We start from the raw sequence: 10,241 nt of genomic DNA, 5'->3' as shown, positions 1-10,241 counted from the left end.
CACCATTCACGCAACTGCGAGAGAGATAAAAAAGGGGCTGTGTTTATTTATTTATTTATTTATTTATTTATTTATTTATTTATTTATTTATTTATTTATTTATTTATTTATTTATTTATTTATTTATTTATTTATTTATTACATACTGCAGAGCAATGTGGTCCAAGCAGGACGGGCAATACAACTAAAAAATATCAGTATTCCATTAAAAAAACGTATAGGACCTACAGAAAGTACACAAAAAACATGGTCATCTATTCATACATTGTGTTATAAGGTTCTGTTTGGCTATTCCAGTCAGATACAGAACGCGGAAGAAAGGATAAATATTAGTTCTTGCAAAGAAAGGGGTTAGAAAGTGTGTTTGGTAATGTCACGCAGGTATTGCAGACAATGGGGAAATAAACTGTGTGTAATCAATAACCATTTTACCGTTAAGAAGTAAGCCCAAACCGTTCAAACGCCTTTTTTGTTTCTGCTTTATTCAAGTTGCTCAATTTTTTATTGCAATAACAGTTATATAGACACTCCAAGCGCATTTCTGCCGTCGTCGTCGTTATGTTCCGTATAAAGTCCAAGGGCGATAACAGATCACACCGTCGCGGCGCGCCGTATGCTGTATGTGTGAGTGAAAGCGCGCGAGTGGAGCCGACAATCGCGGCTCAGTCTGGCGCGCGCAAGGGAGGAACGCCGACAGGAAACGCGCCGTCTTCCGTCGCGCAAAAACCGTGGGGGATTGGAGGGAGTGAGGAGGGACGGCGTTGTTCTCCAACAGCAACTGCGCATTTCGCGACCGCGCGCATGGGGAACTGCCGATCGCGGCTTAATCTCGCGCGCGCAGGGAGGGAGGCAGCGTGGGAGAGAGGTGGGGGCGGCGTTCTACAAACTCTGGCACCAACTGCGTACTTTGCACGGCCGCGCGCGCGCCTTATCTTGAAAGCGATCTCCAGGCTGCTCATACCTTTGTGCGTGCAGTGCTCAAGTCGTTCAGTTTGCGTCGAAGCGATTCAAAGCACGAAGGTCACTTCGCTCGCTGCTGCTGCCATGCTTCCTGATGCTAGCGTTTTGACAGCGCGCGTCCGCGGTCATCGAGCGCGATGTGTTCATGTTTGCCTGTGCGCGCTGACACCATGCTTGTTAATTTAGTTAGCAAGCGAATATTTTCAAGTTCGTACAGCCGATAAAACTACTATCCTCACTTCGTATAGCCGTCTACTAATTTGCTATCGCAATCAATCGATGCTTCGCCTTTCGGGCGCAACTGCGACTTTTTCTAATAACAAACGGTCACCTTTTTTATGTACGGGTATAACTTGACCTGTCTCGCATTCATCGGGTGGTCTCACAGTTAATAATAAACATCGAAACAAAATCAAAATAAATTGAACAATAGTTTCTGCGTAACAACGACGAAAAATATTGCGCCAACCGTCAGGACCACAGGTCGATTTTCCGTTCAGGTTTAACAGCATCGCAACTAAACCATGGTATGAAAAAAAAAGTCAACTTCGGATACTAAAAATGTCCCATGACGCCGATTCACGTCGCGTACTTGCTTGAGAAAACACACCAGAAAAAGAAGTATTAAAATATTGAGCGGTAACCTGCCGATCTGTAACAGCGTTACCATCAACCGAAATCTTGACCAAATTGACATATAGGGAGCGGTCGTTTAATGAGAACTAGAGAGTTGTACGCCTAGCGTGCTATTCCAGAGGGTAACAATGGTGAGCGAAATGAAATACGTCACCACACACACAAAGGATACAAGGAAGCACATCTGAAAACGCAATATACAAAACTAATTAAAGTGTGTCAAATCAGTTCTGCCGAAGGCCGAGAGGTGGAGGAAGGTTCAAGAAATGAAAAAATGTCATCCACCCATATGTAGCATGAAGCTACTTGTTGATGCAATTTTGTCTCGTTGATATCATTCCATCGCAGGAAGGTTAAGAACTCCTCCATATCGCATGCTGGACGCACAGGTGGCGCTAGTCCACCATATACGCGTTGCAGTTCAAGGCTTGATCGCAAGAAGTACATTCCTTGCAAACATTGGGACGCTGACTTGTAACACGCAAAGTCTGCAAGACAATTCAAACAGTGGTATAGCTCGGTATAATGCCACGAAAGAACGCCGTATGATAGCTCTGCCTTCGAGCGAGGGGTTATTGTGAAGCGGCCAAAGCACACGCCACGCTTCTTCGCTACAACGTGGATACGCTTAATCGTACAGCTCAATGGCGACACGACGTTCCGCAATCCTTACAACCCTTACATGGTGCCATGGCTGCTGGCCTTGTTTGCTATGGAATTACGCAGTGATAAAACTGATTATGCCATATATCCTTATTGCCACCATTATGCGTAATCGAGAGCACAATTCCTCTTACAAAGCAAACCTTTCTATATGCCTACTTTCCTAGAGTTTTGGCGCATCTGCTTGGTCGGTCTTTCACCGAGTAAAGTGCAGTTTACTATTGCACTGTCTGCAGGATCGGACCACTGTAGTCGGCGCACCGACCCTCAATACAGTGTCAGAGCAAAGGGTGCCAAATCTTTGAGACAGCATGATGCGCGGTCACGTGTGTCACGTGGTGGGGGTCTCTGCGTTTTGCAGTCTTCATTGGCATGCAGGTAATCGCTATACGGTGCAAAACACTGCGCGAGTATAATTAGTTGCATGGCGTTTGTTTAACCGCTTCACGAAAACTTCGCTTCCCAGATTCGGACATGATCGCTGAATATGCATAACTTTTTTTTAATTTATGTTTTACTTATTTGTTTGTTATATTATTTTAATACACAACCTACGCCTGACCCACCTTGGCGTACTTGTACGCCCCGACGGCGTACACCCGGCGCAAGTCGGTGCTGGTGGCCCTGGAGAAGCGCCGGTGACCATCCGGCACCAGGCACACGTGTCGGGGCACCACGCCCAGCGACACGAGCCACACCACCGCCCTCTGGCCGATCGCGACGAGATCGCGCCACAGCGGACTCGCCTGCTGCTCCAATTCTTCAGTTGACGGAATCTCGGCGTCGTCCTTCCTGACGCCCTGCGTCCCTTCAGCGGGCATCACTGTTGGTCAGGAAACGTAATGCAATCGCGCATAAAATCGTTGGACTCGCAGGATGCGTCCTGTCCCGTTGTTTATTCGTTGGAGAGTAAAAGTGCACCAGTTGACTTTTTTTTTTTCTAAATACGGGAAACGTCTTTTGTTACGGTGAGCATGGGGGTCGCTTGCACAAACCATATGTAAGGAAAACATGCAATGTTATTCTCGCTGATATGTTTGGAACATTACTACCCACTTGCCTTGCCTTGGCCTCGTTGTGTAGAGGGAAGAAGCCATTGCTCGATCACGCATAAGTCGCGTGGACTGGTGGCGCGGATGTTGCGTCACGCATGATCCAATCTGAGCTAAATTTTGCCGCGTGCACGGAGTTTGGAAACGCGTATCTTGGCTGTACGCTCGCTGACTCCAGCTGGAGTGGTCGGGTTTGCGTGAGCTCGCTCTGGTCACACTAGGTGTAATCCACCGAACTCATACCGGTGCTCATTACGAGTTATAAGGCCTACAAGTGTGTGATTTGCCGTGACCAACGTTGAATAGGCATGCGCGTGGATTTTGCATTTTACGAGGGATCGGTCTAATTAAGGCAGTGAAAATGTTGCGGCAAGGCGTCGTAACACTCCCGTGTGTGATGGTATGCAGGTGGGGAACTTAACTACACCTCGCCAACGCACCGCGCACATATTGCACATACTTGACATACGAAAAGGCTGTTATGACGCTGTCGATCGGCACGCCCTCCTCAAGATTTCGAAACCGCCCGAGTCGACAAAATTGGACAGGAGAGAAGGGAATCTTGTAGTGCCGAATAATTTGTACGTAACTTATATGCGTCGAACGGGATATATCTGTAGAAGCTGCGGCTGGTCATTCTTTGACACATACACACAAACACACAAAATCGCTTTAAGGCGAATCAAATAAAATACAAATTACAGCCGTATGAAGCGTAATTGATACTTCCAACACGACCCTGCCAAACCTTCATGTTTTGTTTTAGGTAACTTACCGTTGTTCCCATAAGGTCGACAGAGATGTTTATCTCCGACGTACGTAGAAAACAACAAACAGGCCGGAAGGAAACAAAGAAAGTAGCACGGGCGTCTGTTTTCCGCGATGTAGAGAAGCAGCAGTACAGCGTCAATACCGGTTAGTCATGACACCGATATACTAAGGATCGCCGGTCACATGCACGCTGTATTTTCTTTTAAACGTTATGTCTGACGGTGACGGCTTTGTGAAAAGGCCGAATGCGTGGCGCTCACCCGCTGGTGCTGTAACGTTCATCCGGTCTCCTGTCCGCGGTGCCTGCCCCGACAACTGTCTCACGCGGTCATTTCTCCCCAGACGCTCGGCCCTGTGATTAAATCGCGACCGTGTTTGTAGGCAGTCCTTCTGTATGAGGAAGGGAAAGAGCACTTTCTGCGGCACTTCAGGGAGCACGGCTCAGCGTCAGAGGGGGGGGGGGGGGGGGGTAGTTAGGAGAGAGGAGAAGACGTCGCTGAGGCAGGAACGAAGCGAACCGGCTTAGGTAGGATCGCTTCGTTACTGCGACGGCGACGTGTTTCACCTTCTCCTCTCCTGTATACTTTCACCCGCCCCTCTCTCTCTATCTCTTGTTTGGTACGTGCTCGTGCGATACGGCTCGCCTTCTCGCCCTAGTCGTCGCACGTTAGTATGCGGCTGGGGTATAAGCGATCTCAGGAAATTTAATCGCGACTGCGCCCCGACCGTTCTTTGCGCGCGTCGTGGTCCACTAAGATGGCGGTCGACGTAACATAGTGGGCGGCGTTACATGCGCTGTTGCATAGGACACATCACAGCTTCCTGCAGGAAATACTAGAGGGAGCTCTAGCACCAGTATATATAAAGTCCCTATATAAGAAAAGTACCGCCATCCTTTGATCAACGCCGCTTCTCTCTCTCCTGTATCTCCGATTGGACGATGATAGCGCGCGCTTTTCACTTCTTTATATTTTCTTTTTTTCCGCCTCAGAGCCATGTTGAAAGTCCTCTGCGCAGCCGCAGTCGCCGGCGGCGGCGGCGGCGGCGCGCGCCCGGCCTGAAAGCTTCAACGTAGACTTTCTAGGTGCGCCACCGTCGACTTGGCTTTCGCAAGCAAAAAGTAAAGAAAAAAGCAAGCGCTTTAGGAGAGGAGGCGGCGCAGGAAAGAGTAGATGGCGGTACTTGTATAGGGACTTTAAGTATATATACGACCGGCAGGCTTGGTGGTTCAGCCATCACCGAAACGATGGTTGCTTCAGTCTTAATCTCGTTCCGCTGAGATACCATGCTATAAGAGAAACGCTTTTTGCCCTTATATATCCCGCTTACTGAAATGACACGCCGTCCCATTTAGTGTATATATATATATATATATATATAAGTGACACCAAGGACAACATAGGGGGAAATGCTTGTACTTATTAACCTGAATCAAAGAAATGATAAATTAATGAAAATGAATATGGATGAAAAAAAGAACTGGCCGCAGGTGGGGAACGAACCCACGTCTTCGCATTACGCGTGCGATGCTCTCACCATTGAGCTACCGCGGCGCCGTTTTCCCGTCCACTTTCTGGGGTATTCATGTCTTACAACTAGTATTAACCCTGGGAGTGTTAGCCAGTGCCACCACTCACAAACCTAGGTGGCGGATGTGGAACATCCTTTCTGCCGCAGGCGTCATGAGTACGTGATCTTTTTGGGTGAAGGCAACTGGTCAATAAACCCACATATGCTACCTGAAGGCATCAATGTTGCTTGATTCGAGCCCTCGTTATGTAATGAACGAGAAGAAAGGGAACCGAGGGGCCCGATTTTTATTAATCATATTATAAGAAGCCAGCAAACAGTGACACCAAGGACAACATAGGGGAAAATACTTTAATTACTAATTTTTCCCCTATGTTGTCCTTGGTGTCACTGTTTGTTGGCTTCTTATAATATGATTAATAAACATCGGGCCCCTCGGTTCCCTTTCGTCTCATATATATATATATATATATATATATATATATATATATATATATATATATATATATATATATATATATATATATATATATAATGTGAAGGAACTATTTCTTCGGATGCGGTGTTTAATAAATTGAAAAAAGTGCAGGCGCACGTATAAAAGCAAACACATTCAATTTCGACGTTTCGGCCGGGGTCCGGCCTTCATCACGAGGGCGATTGCCAGTACAGAGCTCAATTTATACAGTTTCTCTGTTGCGAAGAAAAAAGAAACGGTACCTAGTCTATGACTACAAGCACGTGTACATCTAGTGATGTTATGCGTACCAACACGTACATTGACTCATGTCAAACTCAACGTAAATAGGAGAAACGACCGACACGTCGAAATTAAATGTTTTTGCATTTGTACTGTGTCTGCACTTCCTTTAATTTTTTTGTATATATAATCATATCATTAGAAGCCAACAAACATAGACACCAAGGACAACATAGGGGGAAAATTAGACGTGGGATAGTTCCCTATCGGCGGCAAGTTGTTTTTTTATCCACTTTAATTTGCATTAATATATCACTTATTTATTTCAATTAGTAAGTACACGTAAGTGCCCCTATGCGGGCCTTGGTGTCTATGTTTGTTGGCTTCTTATGATACGAATAATAAATATCGGGCGCCTTTCGTCTCCTTCATATATATATATATATATATATATATAATTTTGTGCTTCAATGCATAAAGCGACGCTTTGTTTCAGAAAGTAACTGGAACGCCAATGCATTTCTCCGCAAAGTTCGGGAATTAATATCTCGAAACTGGTGTGATAATGAGAATTAATTGCAAGTGGATACGCCTTGCAAACTCCACGGCTACAATTTGTAAATTGCAATGTGGGCCATCAGGTAATCAGTTAAAAACTTAATTAGTGAATTTTTGTTGATTAGTCGGTGATGCATTTCCATTTTTGGTGCATGTCTGCCTCTTTGAGTAGACCAGCTCATTAACTAAAATTCGACTATCTGCCACAGGCAACCTTAAATAAATGTTGAAATTGGTCGCTGAAACACCCTGTATATATACATGTATATCTTGCGAGACAGCTGTTGAACGTCGGTGGTTTAGTATGCAGGCCGCGCGCTGAAGAGAATGACGCTGGCCATGATGATGAATATATACAGATGAAGAAGATGAAGGGGTAATGTAATGCTCACACAATTACCCCTGCCGAATAACACTGTCGTATGGCCAGTAGATTATTCCACAGGCGCAATCTTTAAAATATCTGGGAATGATTTACACAGAAAAGCTTAATTGCAAGACACACATCGCATACATCGCATCTAAAGGAGCACGCGCTGTTGGTTTATTACGAAGAGTCAGCAGCAATTGTTTTGGAATGCACAGGGCATAGAGTTTCATATTTTTATTTAGAAACTCTATGGCACAGGGAGACCTTGCTGATGATTTATTGTATGTATGTCCGCCCCATTCTAGAGTTTGGATGCGTGTTATTTTCTGGAGGTCCTACTTATAAATTCCGCCCTCTGGTTCTTTTAGAACGCGAATCACTGCGTCTATGTCTCGGCCTTCCAAAATATGTAGCGATCGAATAATATTCTTTATCATGAAACTCACCTGCCTTCTCTTCAATCTCGATTTCGTATACTGACAGTCCAAACATTACTAAACATATATGATTCTCCGCAGAGACGCTCCTTCTATATGTTTATTAGAGAACCGACTGCATTCTTTGAGAATCAATGGTCCAGACTGCATTGTCCCCAGGTAGTTTTTGTGCAGAAACTATTAGAGCCATTACAAATATCAATCCGTGATGTGGCTTTTCAAAATTTACCTACTGCGACAGTAAGCATTGAATTCGATTATATATTTCCTAATAACGCTAAACTCCTGCCTATTCGACACCTAAAAGGTTTGTTAGATGACCACCTCGAGAACCTCCAAATAAATACAGTAATAGCCACAGATGCTTCTGTCAGTGAAGAGAAGGCAGGAGTGGGAATTTTTTCGGCATCATTAAATTGGTCTTTCTCCCTTCGACTACCCGACTTTACGCCAATATTTCAGGCGGAGTTATTGGCGATCATCCTAGCTCTACGAAAACTTCCTACATCTATTACTTCAGCCGTAATCTTAACCGACTCCTTGTCTGTTTGCTCCGCTTTATCAGTGCCCAATTCATCTGTCATTCTCCGAGAATTTCGTTCATCCATGCCCCAACATTTACGCCTTATCCATCTGGTATGGGTGCCAGGGCACGTGGGGCTCACTTTAAACGAATCATGCAGACGCACTAGCAGCGGCATCTCTTAAGGGCCCGGTACTGAGGATCCTAAGACCTTCGGCATACGTCACTTCTGCGAGATTTAAAAAATTTTCCGTCCAAGAAGAACATGCCAAATCATGTGTACTCAATAACACCGATTTTCAGCACCTTAAATTTCCTTGGCACAGCAGATGGTGTTCAACAAGAAAATTTGAAGTTTCATTTACTAGAATGCGTTGCCGAATACCAAGGCTTAATTTCTATTCCCATAGGTCTGCTTTGGCACCTTCCCCTCAATGTTTTTATTGCAATGAACCCGAAACTATGGATCATTTCTTTATAGAGTGTCGTAGGTTCACCATGCATAGAAAACGACTTCTAGAAGGTCCCCTCCGCCAACTTGGATTGACCATTACGCTACCTATCATTCTATCTCTGGGGCGTCGGCACTAGGACACTGTAACAGGAACGTATGTGATGCCATATTTAATTTTGTAATGGAAACAAGGATACTGCCATGCTAATTTTTTTCACACCAAAACAACAAAACTCTTTGCTTCAAATTTTAAGATGCTATAGCATGAAAATTATTAATTAATGACTAGAATTCATTTATTATCTCATTCTTAAGTAAGAAAACCCATTTAAGTATCCATCATTTTTCTTCCCACTGCCGCCCGATTCATGGCCAATCCCCCGTAGTGGGTTGTGCTATTTCTATAGGCACCAAACCAAACCAAATTACCCCCGCGCATGGAAGCGGCCAACCTGGCCGCTGGCTATGGCGGCGAACGCTGTATGAAATTCTTTAAACGTGAAACATGCACAATCTCTGTGGTACGGCAGCGGCCGTCCAAAGGCGTAACAACGGGAGTGACACGATAATTAACTGGCGAAGTCTGTTCCTGAACAGTGTAGGGCCCGACAAAACGGGACTGATATTTCTCGCATAAGCCAGGCGGTCGGGCATGGCCTGACTGTCCCAACGTGTGAGCGGCCCGCTGCGCGCTGAGTCGCGTACCTCAGGACTTTCATTAAAGTTTTACATCCATCCATCCATAAGCCAGGAACGCGAACTGGAGTCCACAGCAACACTTCGTCTCCAGGCTGGAAGGAAACGACACGGTGGGATGCATCATAGCGAGTTTTGCGGTCTTGTTGACCGGCGTCGGCGTTGAGGTGGGCGTGTTGGCGACACTGGGCAATGCGCGAAACAAATTGCTCACACATTGATGTAGACGAGGGCACGGGGACGCCAAAGAAAGAGACGTCGAGGACAGTGATCGGTTGACGACCATACACAAGGAAAAAGGGCGAGTACCCTGTTGTGCGTTGGACGGCCGTGTTGTAAGCGAAGGTGACGAATGGGAGAATAGCATCCCATTTGGTGTGGTCAGGGCTGATGTACATTGAAATCATGTCGGACAGCGTACGAGAAAGCGCTCTGTGAGGCCATTAGTTTGAGGGCGGTAGCTGAAAGTCGTTTTATGGATGGTATTGGACACACGGAGAACATCGTCGAGAAGTTGAGACAGAAAGGTCCTGCCGCGGTCACTCAAAAGGATACGTCGGACTCCGTGTCGTGAAAAGATGGCTTCCAAAATAAAGGATGCAACTTCCGTTGCGGAACCGGAAGGTAGTGCGGCTGTTTCAGCGTACCGCGTCAAGTGGTCTACAGCTGTGACAATCCATCGTTTATCGCCAGCCGATAAGGGTAGTCGGTCGATACCAACGACTCGCGAAAGAGCTTCAGGACACGGGACAGGTTGTAGCAGTCCAGCCGGAAGTGAGGGTCAGTCGTTTGCGGCGTTGGCAGATCGGACAGGAAGCCACGTATTTTGCTACGCTTTTGCTACGCTATATATATATATATATATATATATATATATAATATTATATTATA

The 10,241-nt window shown here is 45.7% G+C and overlaps 1 non-coding gene across 1 annotated transcript; it reads right to left on the bottom strand.

The window, feature by feature from the left end:
* Nucleotides 1–5,563: 5,563 nt before the first annotated feature.
* Trnat-cgu (transfer RNA threonine (anticodon CGU)) lies at nucleotides 5,564–5,635 on the bottom strand. The gene has a single exon. It is a non-coding gene; the product is annotated as a tRNA-Thr (tRNA).
* Nucleotides 5,636–10,241: the final 4,606 nt, after the last annotated feature.

Source organism: Dermacentor silvarum, chromosome 11 (assembly GCF_013339745.2).
Source record: "Dermacentor silvarum isolate Dsil-2018 chromosome 11, BIME_Dsil_1.4, whole genome shotgun sequence".
NCBI classification, from domain to species: domain Eukaryota; kingdom Metazoa; phylum Arthropoda; class Arachnida; order Ixodida; family Ixodidae; genus Dermacentor; species Dermacentor silvarum.
This window is presented reverse-complemented; position numbering and strand designations above follow the sequence as displayed.